Source organism: Salmo salar, chromosome 23 (genome assembly GCF_965601325.2).
Source record: "Salmo salar chromosome 23, fSalSal1, whole genome shotgun sequence".
Lineage (NCBI taxonomy): Eukaryota > Metazoa > Chordata > Actinopteri > Salmoniformes > Salmonidae > Salmo > Salmo salar.
In genome coordinates, this window is record NC_138313.1 from 33,884,004 (window position 1) to 33,902,003 (window position 18,000).

The 18,000-nt window shown below is 40.2% G+C and overlaps 1 long non-coding RNA gene across 2 annotated transcripts; it reads left to right on the top strand.

Annotated features, from left to right (window-relative positions):
* Window positions 1-4,838: 4,838 nt before the first annotated feature.
* On the top strand, window positions 4,839-17,570 carry LOC106584442 (uncharacterized). 2 transcript variants are annotated; one of them, XR_006761559.2, is made up of 2 exons: window positions 4,839-5,867; window positions 16,295-17,570. It is a non-coding gene; the product is annotated as an uncharacterized LOC106584442 (long non-coding RNA). The 2 variants fall into 2 exon arrangements; XR_001323740.2 differs by having other exon boundaries at window positions 4,839-5,302.
* The last annotated feature ends 430 nt before the right edge of the window (window positions 17,571-18,000 follow it).

An 18,000-nucleotide genomic window follows, 5' to 3' on the forward strand; every position in this document is an offset into this window, starting at 1 on the left:
CTTCCCTATAAGCGTGCTGAAAGTCTGTTGTCAATTTGTTTACTGTGAAATAGCATTGTATCTGGTCAAACACAAATTCTTCCAGAAGTTTACTAAGGGTTGGTAACAGACTGATTGGTCAGGTATTTGAGCCAGTAAAGGGGGCTTTACTATTCTTGGGTAGTGGAATGACTTTTGCTTCCCTCCAGGCCTGAGGGCACACACTTTCTAGTAGGCTTAAATTGAAGATGTGGCAAATAGGAGTGGCAATATTGTCTGTTATTAAGTATCAAAGTAAAAGTATAAATCATTTCACATTCCTTATATTAACCAAACCAGACGGCAGGATTTTCTTTTATTTATGGATAGCCAGAGGCACACTCCAACACTCAGACATAATTTATAAATGCCAGATCAGGGGCAGTAGGGATGACCAGGGATGTTCTCTTGATATACTAAGTAGTGAATTGGACCATTTTCCTTCCTGATATGCATGCGAAATGTAACGTGTACTTTTGGGTGCCAGGGAAAATGTATAGAGTAAAAAGTACATTATTTAATTTAGAACTGTAGTGGAATTAAAGTAAAAGCTGAAAAAACCTAAATAGGAAAGACATGTACAAACACCCCAAAAAATGTTTACTTGAAGATGCACTCTCAAACGTTTGTAGAATTTCAGCCACTAGTTCTAAAAGTGGTGCTAATGAGCCAAAAGTGGTCCCCATTTTTTGTGTACTACGTCATCAAATTGAATACTATGTCTGTAAGGTTCTGTATTTATTTTTTTCATCAACCTTGTGTTCTGTTTCATTGTGTTCTTGAACGTAGCCCTGTTTCTTTGTGTTCTTGAACGTAGCCCTGTCTTTCATTTTTGTTCATTGATTTCACCTGTGTTAGTTACTCACCTGGTCTCAACACCTGGTCTCAACGGGGGGGCCGTACTGAAGGTGAAATAAACACCTGCCGCACTCTGCGCGTGAATCTACACCTTTTTCTCCCTGAGTATTCATTATAACGTCATCTGTTTCATACTGCTTTAACCATCAATTGGTTAAACATTTTTAGACACATTAATAAACAGTTTTGGTTAAAATTTGGAAATAGTAATTTGTTCTTGGCTGAATAATGGTTTATAAATGCACTATAAATGCAAAACAAACTCTCTTATTCCATCATGTAATCTTGCAATGGTTTCACTGTTGAAGAACATTCTCAGTTTTGGATGTGATGCAATGGTGCAATTATTTATTTGAATGCATCATGTCAAGCATCATATCAAGGAATTAAGGCATAATGTCTTCTCATCTGCAGGAACATGCTCAAAATATTTACGACCACAAATGTGTCACCTTGTGTTGACCCTAACTTCATGTGACAATGCACAAAGAACGGGGTCGAGAACAAGGTCAGTGTGCAAAATCCAGACGAGAGAAAGAAACAAAGTGTTTGTAGATGAGACAAAAACATCAAGACAGGAGAGAGAGAATGTTTTTTTGTGGGATACATTAATTCTGCAGGATAATTTAGCATAGGTAGTTAGCTATCTAGCTACCATTTGCCAGCTACCTAGCCTAGTGTTGGAGGTCATATGGCTCTGGCTTACTGTAGCTAGCTAGCAAACATAACTAGCTAGCTAGCAAACGTTAGCTGGCATTTTTGTTATGCCTACCAACTAGGCTAGCTAGCTAGCTAGTTACCATAGAAGCAAAAAATATATCAAACTAACCCAAGATAGACCAGAGCCTGTCATTTCCAATGGGAGTATGTTCTATGTTTGTGCTTTTCTATAAACCAATATCTGTGTTCATACAAGTGACTGATTGAACGCATCATCAGTATCTGCAATTTGGCAGTACGCCCAGAAGCTTGTTTAGAGAAAGGGATATCTCAGTTTCAAGGTCTCAGCTTAGAGAGAAGAAGCCTTGTGAGGTATTGGTCTATCACATGCATGACCCAGTATTGGTCGGGCACATGAATGAAGCAAACGTTAATGATTAATTCATTACGAATAAGCTAAATGATGCAAATATGACTTGTCTGCAGTATATAAGAGAACTAACGGGACTGCCCCGTTAGAGCTCCTGACAGACGTTCACTATGGTTTGTTGGAACCTCTCCAGTGAGCTGAAAATAAACAATGGTTTATTTAAGATTGTATTTGAGGTATCCCTGTGTAAGAATTTCCACAACAGGAGCAAATTAATCATTGTGGGCAGAACATACATTTTAACAGGAAAATTGTCCAATTCACTCACTTATCAAGAGAACATCCCTCGTCATCCCTACGGCCTCTGATCTGACGGACTCACTAAATACAAAAATATTTTGCCGTCTGGTTTGCTTAATATAAGGAATTTGAAATGATTTATACTTTTACTTTGATTTTTTATACTTAAGTACACTTTAGCAAAACCATTTACTTTTGATACTTAAGTATATTTAAAACCAAATACGTTTAGACTTTTACTCAAGTAGTATTTTACTGGGTGACTCACATTTACTTGAGTCATTTTCTGTTAAGGTATATTTACTTTTACTCAAGTATGACAATTGAGTCATTTTTATACCACTGCACATGTGCAATAACTCAATTCATCCTTGCAATCCTTCTAAACAATGCCATTTTTTAAAACTTTAACAAAGGGTAAAGTCTACGAAACGCAGTCCACTCTGTTACAGATTCTAGTTTTGGAAACAGAAAACTGTATGGAGACCAAATGTTTAATCGATGAGAAAATTAGCAGAATGTCAGCCAAAATCAATTTTGCTCTATCTTCTCCCACTGCCTCCACTGGGCTTCCTCTCATCACCATATTTGGCATTGAGTGAAAACGCCAACTGGATGCTTCATTGTTCTATCTGCGATAGATAGATCATTCTACAGAATAGACTTTCCATGCAATCTGTTGAGTTTTGTTTGGATTAGCTAGAACACTAGCTAGCTCGTTTCCTAACCTTGACTAGATAGCTGGCTAAGTTACCTAACCTAAAGCTGGTAAATAGCTATGCCACGGTTGCTACTCGCTAGATAACTAGCTAGCTAGTTGGGCTCACCTATGTGTGAAGCTAGTCACAATAATGATAAACCACAACAGTGGAGTTTGCCGTTATAATAAAAGTCCCCCATTGAAAGCAGGAGCGGAAATCGCGGGGGGGACGGGGGGGACACGGCCCCCCCATCCTGGGAAAAATATGATTTGTCCCCCCCAATATATCACTGAAACATAACTATGTAATTTAAATAATATTAATAATACGCAATGAAAGCAATTGTGCTGATTATAGACACTTAATAGCGCGTTTTTAAGTTTCAAAAGATTGCAACCCCCCCACCCTTTGCCTCACAATGGTTTTATCCACTGCCAGTTCCTTAGCTTGCTAGGTAACAGTGAGGTTGTATCTACTGTCTGAAAGGCACTCAATGCACGTAACTGACGTGAGGTTAATCCAGTCAATCGCGCACACACACTAGCTGAATATGCAGAGCTAGCGCGCAAATATTAACTATTAAGCTAGCTAGTACCTATTCCATTTATGTGGTGTCGTCAAAGATGGAATCAGCATGCAGATGATGTAAGTTAGTGCTTAAAAGTCCCTGTGATAAGGTTAGCGATAAACTGAAATCCAAACTGAACAGAACTACACTCTCTTCTACCATTGTCTTAAATATATTTAATGGTCTCGTTGCAAAAGCTAAATTGTCGCAAGTGAACTTTTATTTATTTATTTTATTTCACCTTTATTTAACCTGGGTAGCAAAGACTATAGCAAACACCACTGAAACTGAATTGGTGCTCGCTAGCTTTGCAAATTCAGCTATTGTTGGAAGCCAGCCAATATGAAACAAACTATTAAAATTACAAAAGGTTGCAGCATATGTTGTGTAAATGGTGAACTCATACAGCTGTCAACTCTTGTCATTTTAATCCGTTTCACATTTGCTAGCTACCTTTTAGATCGAAGCCCAAATAGAATGATTGAAGATGATAGAAGCCCATCTCCTACTGTAAATAACCTACACACTGTGTGTAGCCAGCCAGGTAGAAAAATGGCAAAAAAATAAAAGACGGACATCAGAGTATTTTTCAATACACCAAAACGCATAGTAAGAACCCTAGTAGCCTAATATCTCAAAGACTAGTTGATAAAATGTTCATAAGAAAGAAATGAAATTCTAATGGAAATGTTTCACAATGATGTCATTAAGCAGAGCAGGCAACAGATGGCACACAGACAGCAGAGTTGGGGACAGATATGCAGGGACAGACTGGCAGAGACAGGGAGTCTCAGGTAAGTTTGTTGAGTCTTTGTTTGGCAACATTATGAAAGGTTCTCATTTTTTTTAAACTTGTAAAATAGGAACATAATTGGAAAATGCCATGGATACCCCCACTCTCAACTTAAACTGGTGACTGAACTAAGATTTGTTAAAGGCAATGGTATTGCTGTTGTGATTAGTTGTGTAGTTTTGGGTACCGGTAGTTAGGAGTACGGCAAACACCTTATTTCTTTGGTTCCTCAATATACATTTACCATATTACAATGTAGGCTATGTTTTACAGCACTACTATTGGTGTCCCCCTCGGGAATTGCTCTTGAGAAAATGTAATGTAATTGTCCCCTCCAAAGTTGATATCAGATTTTCGCCAATGATTGAAAGTGATACAAATGGAGCACACCAAGCATGTTAACTTTAGCTAGCTAGCGAAGTGTGTCAACACAAACTATTAGTTCATTTTAAATGTAGCTAAACACTAACTAACTTATTAGTATTAGCACAGATAGAACAATGGCCCAGATGTTTAACCGGAGGTATAAATGTCAAGCATCCGGTTGGAGTTTCCTCTCCCTGTGAATTATGTTAAGGAGAGGAAGCTCAGTTGCCTGCAGTGAGAGATAATTGGAGTAAAATAGAACTGGGCTGACATTCTGCTAATTTTCTCATCGATTTAACATTTGATCTCAATACAGTTTTCTGTTCTCAAAACTAGAATATTTTACAAACAGATTCAGTGAAGGTTTTGTAGACTTTACCCTTTACCAAAGCTTTAAAAAGTTTTAACCACCTCCGATAATCCATGAAGGAACGTGTCGAACAGGGATTCCGGGTTCCAGGCACTCTCCGTGGCAACAGTGCAAAGAAAACACAGCATAGTCTGCCACACTATAGGAGTCTTGTCGCAGTTGAAGTGGCTTCCGAGCAGCCTCTCCTGGACAACGGAGAATTGAACACTTTTCTTACCTCCACCACAAACTCCTCAGGCTGAGGCAAACGGTGGATTGTTGCGCCCAGGAGTGCTTTCCCGGACATGAGTGATAACAGGTACGCTATCTTCGAGCGATCCGAGGGAAATTAAAAAGGCTGCAGCTCGAAGATGAGGGAACACTGGGAGAGAAACGCCCGGCAGGTTTCTGGATCTCCAACATAGCGTTCTGGAGACAAATAATTAGTAGTAAAACTTTTGGTCTGAATTTTGATGTCGCCAGATTGACTTTAGTTGCAGTGTAGCGTTAGTTAGCTAGCTATAATAAATGGGAGACCTCCAGATTTTAGCTAGCAAATGTTATCATTGCTAGCTAACTTTGACTAACTTTGCTAATGACAACATTGCCATCTGTCTAAAGTACATTTCACAACATGCTGATGATGATGATGGCAAAGTTGTTTCCTACTAAATATGTAAAGAATTTAGTAATGGCGTCATATTCCTAAACCCCTATAGTGTAATGTAGATGAAACAGACATTATCCCCGGTTTAAAGTCATTAGCCCCATTCTACTTTGGAGCGTCAGTATGGATGCGGCGTCTGTAGAACATTGATAACAATGGCAACAACGCAACGGAGTGACGGAGGTGCAACCCATGTATAAGTACACATTAGTTACAGGTAAGTACCCCTCCAGATACACTTAATTTTAACTATCTAAATCATGTGCAACAATTAGTAACTATGGTATGCTTTATTTTGGGGGCAAGTGCTAGCAACAACGTTGACAATATATATTTTCACCAGTGCACATTAATGGCTAAGTAATAATAGCCCATTGTGCCCAGGCTATAATCTCTGATACCCAGCGCATCCACAAGGGATCCCAACCTTTGTCACAGTTGCTAATGAATCGGATGCAGCAGAGAAGAAGTGAAACACGAAGTTGCTGAATTTAGTGGAAACCTGCCTGTTTGTAACAAGCGTGCTAACAATAATTTATTGTTACACTTCTGTAATTACAGACCGCAATTACTACCAGTTACGTGTTCTTATTACAATGTAACTATGAGTTGTTACAGTTAACTAAAATACTTGTTAAGGTGTATTTACACATGGAATTAACCTGTAACAAGGACCCCTTAAAAGGAAGGTTCATCAATTGGTCTTTTGACCAATCAAATCAGATCTATTCACATTAGATCTTTTTCAGAGCTGATCTGATTGGTCAAATGACCAATTAGTGGAAAATCACATTTTACTCTCCCTGAAATACCTTCTTTAGTGCAACTGGGCATTATTAGGCCTATATTCTTCACTATCCAACTACTGTCTTTGTTCGTGATGAACTCTACAGAACCCACAGAGGTATAACACATGGTAGGCTATGCAAAAAACAATGTTCTACTTTTGACACATTTTTGTAATGTGTAGGTTTGTGTCAAGGCAATGCAATACCGGTTGCAATCCATTTGAGTGTGTCCGTAGGGGGTTATTCTATGTGCCTCTGCTAATTTACAATGAACAAAAATATAAACGCAACATATAAAATGTTGGTCCCATGTTTCATGAGCTGAAATAAAAGATTCCAGACATTTTACATATGCACTTAAAGCTTATTTCTATAAAATGTTGTGTACAAATTTGTTTACATCCTTGTTAGTGAGCATTTTTCCTTTGCCAAGATAATCCATCCACATGACAGTTGTGGCATGTCAAGAAGCTGATTAAATAGCATGATTACACAGGTGCACCTTGTGCTGGGTACAATAAAAGGCAACTCTAAACACAGATTTTGAAGGAGTGTGCAATTAGCATGCTGGCTGCATGAATAATCAGAGCTGTTGCCAGATAATTTAATGTTCATTTCTCTACCATAAGCCGCCTCCAACGTCGTTTTAGAGAATTTGGCAATATGCCTCATAACCGCAGACCACGTCTATGGTGGGCGAGCAGTTTTCTGATGTCAACATTTTGAACAGAGTGCCCATGGTGGCGGTGGGTTATGGTATGGGCAGGCATAAGCTACGGACAACAAACACAAGTGTATTTTATCAATGGTCATTTGAATGCACAGAGATGCCGAGACAAGATCCTGAGGCCCACTGTCATGCCTTCACCTCATGTTTCAGCATGATATTGCACAGCCCCATGTACACAATTCCTGGAAGCTGAAAATGTCCCAGTTCTTCCATGGCCTGCCTACTCATCAGACATGTCACCCATTGAGCACGTTTGGGATGCTCTGGATCGACGTGTATGACAGCGTGTTCCAGTTCCCGCCAATATCCAGCATCTTCGCACAGCCATTGAAGAGGAGTGGGACAATAATCAACAACCTGATCAACTATGCAAAGGAGATGTGTCACGCTGCATGAGGCAAATGGTGGTCACACCAGATACTGACTGGTTTTCTGATCCACACCCCTACTTTTTAAAGGTATCTGATACAGATGCATACCTGTATTCCCAGTCATGTGAAATCCATAGATAAGGGCCTAGTTAATTTATTTCAATTGACTGATTTCCTTATATGAACTGTACTCAATAAAATCTTAGAAACAGTATATTTTATGTCTGCCATGTTCACAAGTAGCAGTATAAATAGGGAAAGTGGGGGATAAGGCTGAGTTAAACATGGCCAAACTACAGAGACTTGACAAAAAAGATTCAGGCAAATAGCTAGGCCCACAGCTTCCCCCTCTAGGGTTCTCAGCTGAAGGTATGAACAACCGCAGGCTCCATGTTAACTACAATCCCAACGCTCTGTTTTTACGTTTAGAAACGTTAATAATCCTTGCTTTTGAAACGGTTTTGGAAACATAAAACCCTTTACTTCCACATCACATCAAAATCATTTCAGAAATGCAAAATATACGCTTACTGTAGACTGTTTAACTGGTTTTCACACAGTTGCAGCCAGCTATTTTTCAGCTACAACACTATTATGACATCCTTGTGTTACAGACAGGTGTTTGGAGATGTTTCAATAATTAATTAGAACAGGTGGTCTTCCGTAAACAAGCGCTGTAAGACGGAAATATTACAGAGTGGAAACCCTAACCTGATAAATGTGTGTAGTAATTTAACTTTTTTTAAATCTTTCTCGCTGACGTGAAAGTTTAGTTCCAAATGTTTCCAAAACCGTATAGCAAGCGTGGCATAGCCTATTGACATTTAGACAAGTATTGAAGTTTAGACAAGATTCGGGAGTGGAGTGTGGGTGCATCTGCCTCCGTCAGCTGACAGGTTCGTGAATAGATGGTATACTGTATGTTTAAGCAATAAGGCACGAAGGGGTGTGGTATATGGCCATTATACCACGGCTAAGAACTGTTTTTATGCACAACGCAACGTGGAGTGCCTGGATACAGCCCTTAGCCGTGGTATATTGGCCATATACCACAAACCCCTGAGGTGCCTTATTGCTACTATAAACTGGTTACCAATGTAATTACAGCAGTAAAAATTAAAATGTTGTCATACGCGTGGTATACGGTCTGATATACCACGGCTGTCAGCCAATCAGCATTCAGGGCTCGAACCACCCAGTTTATAATTAACATTATCGTCTATGAATGGGCTAGCAAATACCATGCTGACAATATTTGTATTCTTTGTCAGCAACATTTTTGTAGGGATGAAACATTTATTTTTGATTGAGAATTATTTCAGTTCACAGGAAATTATTGTGGCCACATCATTTTGGGATATGCAGTAGGCTAATCTCCATTAACCTAGAACAAAAATTGTGCGTAATTTGGTCAGATACCATTTATGTTTAGTAGTCTGTCCACGAGAGTTTAGGATATCAGTAGCCTGTAAAATTAGAGCTGAGTTCTGTTTCTCTCTGGTGGCAGGAAAGCATAGGTGCATCGATTTCGAGATAAACATTGCCAAAGTAGAGGCATTTCTTTTTTACTTTAGCCTACTTTAAGAAATAACCAACTGACTTAGTATGACAGGATGGGCTCAGTATAGGCTAGTGTTCAATAGTTTTCCCACATAGGTTATCTTAAGGATGCAAAGAGAAAGATAAATGTTTTAAACAGGGCTATCTGTTTGAAAAGGGCCCTTGCCTCCTTAGCTCAGGTGTTTGTGGTCCCCTCTCAATCCGTTTGTTAATTGGTAATTAGAATCAAGTAGAATTTGCTGCTTTATGCAATTATGTTATTCATTAACTTTAGAGTGATATTCTCTAGATACAGCCGTGTATACAGCTTGTGACCTTTCCTGCCACTATGATTGAAATGCTCTTCGGCTAGATATTAAATTACTGGGCTACCTAGACCAATATGCTAACTAGCATCAGTGCAACTTTTAACATACATTTTAACTTCATGAAAATTGAATTGACGGAGAAATGCAAATTGAATGAATAAACTACACATGAGGATATTAATTGAAATAATGCATTGAATGGATAGTGCCAGTCAACATTCCAGCCTGCATTTGGTTTGCTAATGATGCACAGCTCTCATTCCATTTCCCAAAGAAAGAGATTGAGAGGCAGTTGTGAGCACTTCTGCATACAACTTAATTCAAGTTTAATGGCCTACATCTACTTTGCTGATCCAGATACGATGGCTGATTTAGTTTACTCCTGACTGTTCATCTTAAACACATGCAAATTGATTGATTTTAAGTTTGATTTAAGTTCATTCTCAAATCCCAGGAGTCAGGTAGAAGCAGTGACAAGGTATGCCATCTCATCTCTATTCCCTGCATCTCTGAATGCTAAATAATTACACACATATATACTGCTCAAAAAAATAAAGGGAACACTTAAACAACACAATGTAACTCCAAGTCAATCACACTTCTGTGAAATCAAACTGTCCACTTAGGAAGCAACACTGATTGACAATAAATTTCACATGCTGTTGTGCAAATGGAATAGACAACAGGTGGAAATTATAGGCAATAAGCAAGACACCCCCAATAAAGGAGTGGTTCTGCAGGTGGAGACCACAGACCACTTCTCAGTTCCTATGCTTCCTGGCTGATATTTGGTCACTTTTGAATGCTGGCGGTGCTTTCACTCTAGTGGTATGAGACGGAGTCTACAACCCACACAAGTGGCTCAGGTAGTGCAGCTCATCCAGGATGGCACATCAATGCGAGCTGTGGCAAGAAGGTTTGCTGTGTCTGTCAGCGTAGTGTCCAGAGCACGGAGGCGCTACCAGGAGACAGGCCACTACATCAGGAGATGTGGAGGAGGCCGTAGGAGGGCAACAACCCAGCAGCAGGACCGCTACCTCCGCCTTTGTGCAAGGAGGAGCAGGAGGAGCACTGCCAGAGACCTGCAAAATGACCTCCAGCAGGCCACAAATGTGCATGTGTCTGCTCAAACGGTCAGAAACAGACTCCATGAGGGCCCGACGTCCACAGGTGGGGGTTGTGCTTACAGCCCAACACCGTGCAGGACGTTTGGCATTTGCCAGAGAACACCAAGATTGGCAAATTCGCCACTGGTGCCCTGTGCTCTTCACAGATGAAAGGTTCACACTGAGCACGTGACAGACGTAACAGAGTCTGGAGATGCCGTGGAGAATGTTCTGCTGCCTGCAACATCCTCCAGCATGACCGGTTTGGCGGTGGGTCAATCATGGTGTGGGGTGGCATTTCTTTGGGGGGCCGCACAGCCCTCCATGGGCTCGCCAGAGGTAGCCTAACTGCCATTAGGTACCGAGATGAGATCCTCAGACCCCTTGTGAGACCATATGCTGGTGCGGTTGGCCCTGGGTTCCTCCTAATGCAAGACAATGCTAGACCTCATGTGGCTGGAGTGTGTCAGCAGTTCCTGCAAGAGGAAGGCATTGATGCTATGGACTGGCCCGCCCATTCCCCAGACCTGAATCCAATTGAGCACATCTGGGACATCATGTCTCGCTCCATCCACCAACGCCACGTTGCACCACAGACTGTCCAGGAGTTGGCGGATGCTTTAGTCCAGGTCTGGAGGAGATCCCTCAGGAGACCATCCGCCACCTCATCAGGAGCATGCCCAGGCATTGTAGGGAGGTCATACAGGCACGTGGAGGCCACACACACTACTGAGCCTCATTTTGACTTGTTTTAAGGACATTACATCAAAGTTGGATCAGCCTGTAGTGTGGTTTTCCACTTTAATTTTGAGTGTGACTCCAAATCCAGACCTCCATAAATTGATAAATTGGATTTCCATTGATTATTTTTGTGTGATTTTGTTGTCAGCACATTCAACTATGTAAAGAAAAAAGTATTTAATAAGATTATTTTATTCATTCAGTTCTAGGATGTGTTGTTTAAGTGTTCCCTTTATTTTTTTGAGCAGTGTATTTGCCATGTAGTGTCTCATTAAATTCCACTTACACAAACCATTCATTTCAATTGATTTGGACTCAGAATACATGAACTGTGCATTGATACTGATCATGGTATTTCAATATTTTTAGCATCCTCTTTAAAGGGGCTTCATCCATTTTTAGGTTTCTGAATTAATGGAATGTGCCCATTGATTCTTGAAGAATGTAACTTAGAAATGCCTCATGAGCTTAGTTCAAATGTCGTACCCCATCAGAACCCAAAATATAAGCTTGTTTCACGTCAATGTTTGTAGACAAAGTAAATGTAAACAAACACTATATAGCCATAAAACATGGTTAAAACTATCATTTTGATATCCTGGAAGGTCAGTTCTTGCACCCGTAACTCTATGAATTTTAGAGTGGTTCCATTTCTCCCTCAGGTTTTTACCGAAACAGATGGGGAGAACGCTTTGTTAATGAACGCTTACGTAATGTGAATTATAATAAAGATGCTCTTGAAAATACATTTATCTCCTGTAAGCCTGTCCCCGAGGTAAAGAGTAAGAGGCTCCCAGCGTCAGGTGGCCCAGCCCAGAAGAAGCAGGGAGGAACAGCTCCAACGCTCCAATAAAAGTCACTGATTTGCAAACAGCCACATCACTATAGGTCTAAAACCAGCAGACATTTCTGCACTCGAGCATGTTCTATGTAACACTCTCTCTCGTCTGCAGATAGGAAAGATGAGGTACGTTAGGGTGTCTCTTCCGAGGCAAGGTCCAGAACGCTATCAGAGAGTTTACACCACTGACATGGGCGACCTGAAGCCGGAGAGGAAAGGTTGGCTACGGTACAGACAGAGTGCTCTTTTCACATCCACGCCATTTAATCTCTTAAATGTAACAAACAATACTGAACAAAAATATAAACACAACATGTAGTGTTGGTCCCATGTTTCATGAGCTAAAATAAAAGATCCCAGAAATGTTCCATACACACAAAAAGCTTATTTCTAAAATGTAATCTACGTTATTCCCAAAAGTAATTATTTATCATGAGAGGACCATAAACAATAACTAGTAATATTGCATACTCCAATAAAACTTAAAATGTCACCTTTCTGGTGAAAAGGAGTTATTAATTGCTGAGGTGTAGCCACTTTTGAGGATACAAACTTAAATATGCAGTACAAATATTATAAAAATATGAAATATTTTATGACGTATTTCCTATTCACCAAAACTGTATGAATAAGGCTTGAAATGACTTATATGCTTTCTAAATATAGTATTGGCAAATTTTAAAACCACTAACTATAAGAGTTCACCTTCCTTATAACTATAAAATAGATTACCCATAACATTTCACCTTCCTTATAACTATAAAATATATTACCCATAACATTTCACCTTCCTTATAACTATAAAATAGATTACCCATAACATTTCACCTTCCTTATAACTATAAAATAGATTACCCATAACATTTCACCTTCCTTATAACTATAAAATAGATTACCCATAACATTTCACCTTCCTTATAACTATAAAATAGATTACCCATAACATTTCACCTTCCTTATAACTATAAAATAGATTACCCATAACATTTCACCTTCCTTATAACTATAAAATAGATTACCCATAACATTTCACCTTCCTTATAACTATAAAATAGATTACCCATAACATTTCACCTTCCTTATAACTATAAAATTGATTACTCATAACATTTCACCTTCCTTATAACTATAAAATAGATTACCCATAACATTTCACCTTCCTTATAACTATAAAATTGATTACTCATAACATTTCACCTTCCTTATAACTGTAAAATACATATTTGTACGTTTAGTGTTAGAGAAAATATGCATATTTTCTAAAGGTCTCTCTTGATCAAAACATCTCCCCCACTGCTGTGAACGTCACACAGGGCTCTAGCTTGGCTTCCTGAACTCCTTAGGAAATCAACTTTCACCTCATATTAGTATTGTCCATATTTGACAAACAAAGTGTTTTTTGTTTAAAATCTGTTAATTATTTTAGATTAATGGTTATAAATCGATCTCTGAGTGTGGTAACCATAATCTCCTTTTGCACTACAATGTAAGGATTGCAGGCATATGCTTTGTCAGTTGCTGTGATGTAGGGTTCAGCCAGGAGTTGATGGACAGTCGGAAGAGCGAATGAAATGGTCCCAGCTTCAAGTGGTTTCAGATTTCACATCCTACATCTCACAGGCGGTCAGAATATACTTCCGTGTCCGTGGAATCAGGGCTATCGCTCAATACAAGCCAATTCGATCTATGGTTTCCACAGATTGATTTATAAGAGAAAATGATGGTAAAAATTGGTACCAGAACCACGCAGGTCCCCTAAATAGGGGACTTTACATCTGAGAGGTTTAAGCTAGCGGTCCATAAAGGGCTTTGGTGCAATATGCCATCCCATCACACTCATTTTCTTGAACAAAACCTTCCAGTTGAGTGAGTGTGCTTTGCAATGCAGAACTAGAGTGCAGTGGTGAATTATCTCAAACACTGTGTGCTTATTTGTCAGATATACGGTTGGTGAAGTTTGCCATGCCAGCCAGAGCATTTAAGAATCATTCGGGGGGGGGGGTGTGTGTGTGTGTGTGTGTGTGTGTGTGTGTGTGTGTGTGTGTGTGTGTGTGTGTGTGTGTGTGTGTGTGTGTGTGTGTGTGTGTGTGTGTGTGTGTGTGTGTGAGTGAATTAATTAATGAGCAGTGCAGAATGCTAAGTGGCTCCCTCAGCTGACTGTCATGGCTCGTCCTGGGCCTCAGTCACTACAGGCCAGGCTGTGGAGATCAAGCTTGGCTGCCTCCCTGTGCCGATTCAGTGGTTAACAAGAAGCAGCATTAATGCTACTGTGAATTGTATGTAACATTTTAGTTCACACTATTGATTTGTTGTCTCAGGCCTCCAGCCTGGCGAAACGCTAATGGAAATAGTCAATAAAAACGCATGTACAGGAAGTACTCACTCTTGGCTCCCCTGCCTCAACGACCTCCACCCTCTCAAAATAGCCACTCGACATCCTTGTAGTTTAAGGCTAGGGCAGTAGCAGTGTGACAACATAGGCTTCTTATCCAATAAGCTATATAGAGTATATGATGGTTGGCCCTTTTTGTGTCTCTGCTGCACATATAAGCAGGCCAAGGTACTGAGCTGTCTGCCAAAACTATTCTGCTTTGGCTGTCCTGTCCTTGCTATCTCCCACTGAGGTGGCCGGATGGATGCCTTTGGAATTCAATACATGTCCACTTGAATAAAACTAAAATAAAAGTGGTGGGTAAAAATACAGAAATTAATTAAAAACCTTCAATCTTGTTTCAGGGTGCTGTGTGGCATGTTATTCAAACATATCAAACATCTCAGAAAAAGAATAAGGAATGTCAGAGAGTGAACCCCGCCCTGCGGTTATTGTATTGATCTTCCCTGTCAATGTGGACCACGGCACCACGGCCGGCCCGCTCATTAGGCAGAATTAGGTGACCGCCTATGGCGGCAGATTGATGAGGGCGGCATTTTATTAGCTAAACTGACCAAGATGCACCTCCAACAACAACACATAAAACCTCACATAATTCTGTACAAAAACAATGACAATTTCTCTCAACGAGTGGCATATGAGCTTTTTAGGTGAGCACTGATGCCGCCCTTTCATCAGCAGTGCCCACTCTGTCTAAGACAGGGGTGCAAATATTTTGCTTGTCCATTCTCAGTGCGCTTCTCCAGAGTGCTGTTGGAGAGAGGCATCTCTGCAGCGCTCCACCAACGTTCCGTCCAAAAATCTAATAACATAAATCATGTAGCAGATATAGGGTATGGTAGAAAAAGCATGTGGCCTTTTCTTTAGCCTACAGGCTGGAGATTAAATGTATGACAATGTAATGAGACGGACACTTTTTACAACACGCAGGTTTCTCAGATAAAATATCCTAACCTAAATGGGGCTCAATCAACTAAAAAATAAGCTGCCATGTTAACAAACAATATATCCTAAAAACAGGACGGGTCAAAGTTAAATGGACAATATGGAATGGACAATCACAACTGTTGTCCAGGAGTTTCACCCCATTGTCATGATCAGTGAATACTTCTGCCTTTCCTGCTGTGTAAACACATTGCAAATAGGCTTGCGATAACTCCTGATAAAGTTGGGTAGCTGATATTCAGAGCTTAAACAGCCAAATTGATTAGCCACATGAATCAGAACTAATAAAGCCAATGCAAAATCCTGTTTTACAAACAGTGGGCCTACCAAATGGATGGGCATTCATAAAATTCCATTGCACCGACAAGGTATGCTACACCCCAGTAAGCACGAGCCGACGTCTTTTGGACGTCTTTTTTGGGGGTCCTGTCCGGACGTCGTTGTTTTGTGTTTTACAAACGGTAGCCTTACCACATAGATGGGCATTCATAAAATTAACTTTCAGGCAACACTGTAAACTACACCTCAGTAAGCATAGACCAATGACCACGCCCTTTGAACGTCTTTTTTTGGCGCAGTTCCAGACCGGCCTTGATTTCCACATCCACGGACCTTGGTTTTTGGTCTGGTCCGGACCAAATCTGAACCAATCATACAAGTGTATGTTTGGTTCAGATGTTGTCCTGTCTGGACCAGCCTTGATTTAGCCCAAACATAGACGTCTATAAATGACTTATTTTCAACTTTCATTCAGAACCAAAAATGAGCCTGATTTCAACATCTGGAAAATACATATTTTTCAACATCCTGGAAAATATGCATTTTAAACACACTCCCCTTCACTGGTCTGTGTCTCCCTCAGGTGTGGCGTTAAACCTGGAGAAGTGGAACCAGCTGAAGAAGATAATCCGAGACATTGACACTGTGATCCCGAAGATCTAGACCCCCCACGGTGCCCAGTGAGCAGCCATGACAGCCCAGATCGATTCCCCTCTACACAAGCGAACCTGTTGTCACTGACAGTATATCACTTTATTTAATCCACTGTTAAATGGCTTTAACATCCTGCAGATATGTTCAATTAAAGCTCTTTGTTTTACATTCCTCACTTTACAAAATAGCTGTCTGTTCTGCATTTAAATTCTGTATTGTTTTATTTGTTAGTTGGCTTTATAAGCCATGGCTTTAGTTGCAAAGAACAGATGTATTTTCTGTGTAAGTGTTCTTGACAGCATTTGTAAATAGAGAGGACAAATTAATGAAGCCTATATGAAGTTAGTCGGGGTAGGTTTTTGTTAAATAATAGTATGGTAGCCTGCACTATCCATTCATCTTTGGAAATGCATACGTTTCTTGAAGTAACACACAGACTAAAAAACCTTTCTCCATTATTACTTTGCTCATTTTCTCCCATTATCTGTTGAGTAATCAGATGCATGGATTATGATCTGATCATGGTTTTTAATGGGGAAGAGCTGCTTTGGTGGTTCAGAAATATATCCCACTAATTACCAGACTGTAGACAGCAGTGGAAGCTGGTGGGAGGAGCTATAGGAGGACAGGATCATTGTAATGGCTGGAATGGAATTAATGGAACGGTATCAAACATATGGAAACACCATGTTTGACTCTCCCATTGATTCCATTCCAGCCATTACAATGAGCCTGTCCTCCTATAGCTCCTCTCATCAGCCTCCACTGGTAGATAGTGTAATGTTCATTGTTACATGCTGTTTGACACTGTAGTTAACTGAAGCCGCCTCTTATATTCCAGAAGAGAGAGCAAGAAGTCAATGGATTGAACACTGCAACTAACAATGCAAGACCATCAAGACAATTAGCAATAAATGGGGACAAAATAAAGGAATGATAGTATGGAAATAAAGTGGGAAGTTTTCACTTTGAGGGTAATAGTATGGAAATAAAGTGGGAAGTTTTAACTTTGAGGGTAATAGTATGGAAATAAAGTGGGAAGTTTTAACTTTGAGGGTGATAGTATGGAAATAAAGTGGGAAGTTTTACACACATATTTATTTGCATCGAAAGATGCTGCAGGTCTTGTCCTGGAGGTTTAAAGCAGTATGTAGCCTATTGGAAACAACGTGTAAGCAAATAAAAAAATATTAATTTAAAGGACAGTACCATATTGTATCATACAGTGCTCCACTGGTGTCAGAGTGGGATGAAACTACTGAGAGGCCATCAAAGGCATGCCTGGCTGTAAGGGACTTGAGATAAAGAAGCATAGTGGCCTGTTTTCTGGAAGAATTGGGTAGTTTAGAAAAGGAAGGAGGTGGCCCCAAACTTCTCCAAGCAGGTTGGGCAATGCAAAGAATTTGCACTCTGATGGTGCAGTATCATACCGACATCTGTGGGTGTCGCTCAAGAGCGGTGAATGAATATGGCTCAAGAGCGGTGAATATGGCTATCGCTTTCGTGTAGTCGTTCTCCCCCCAATCAGCCCCTCTCTCTCGTACTATGTTGTGTGCGAGTGTGTCGGATTACCGTTCTCCTGGCAGCAGGATATTACACTTTTTTTTCCTTCAAAATAAGAGTCCCCCTACAAAT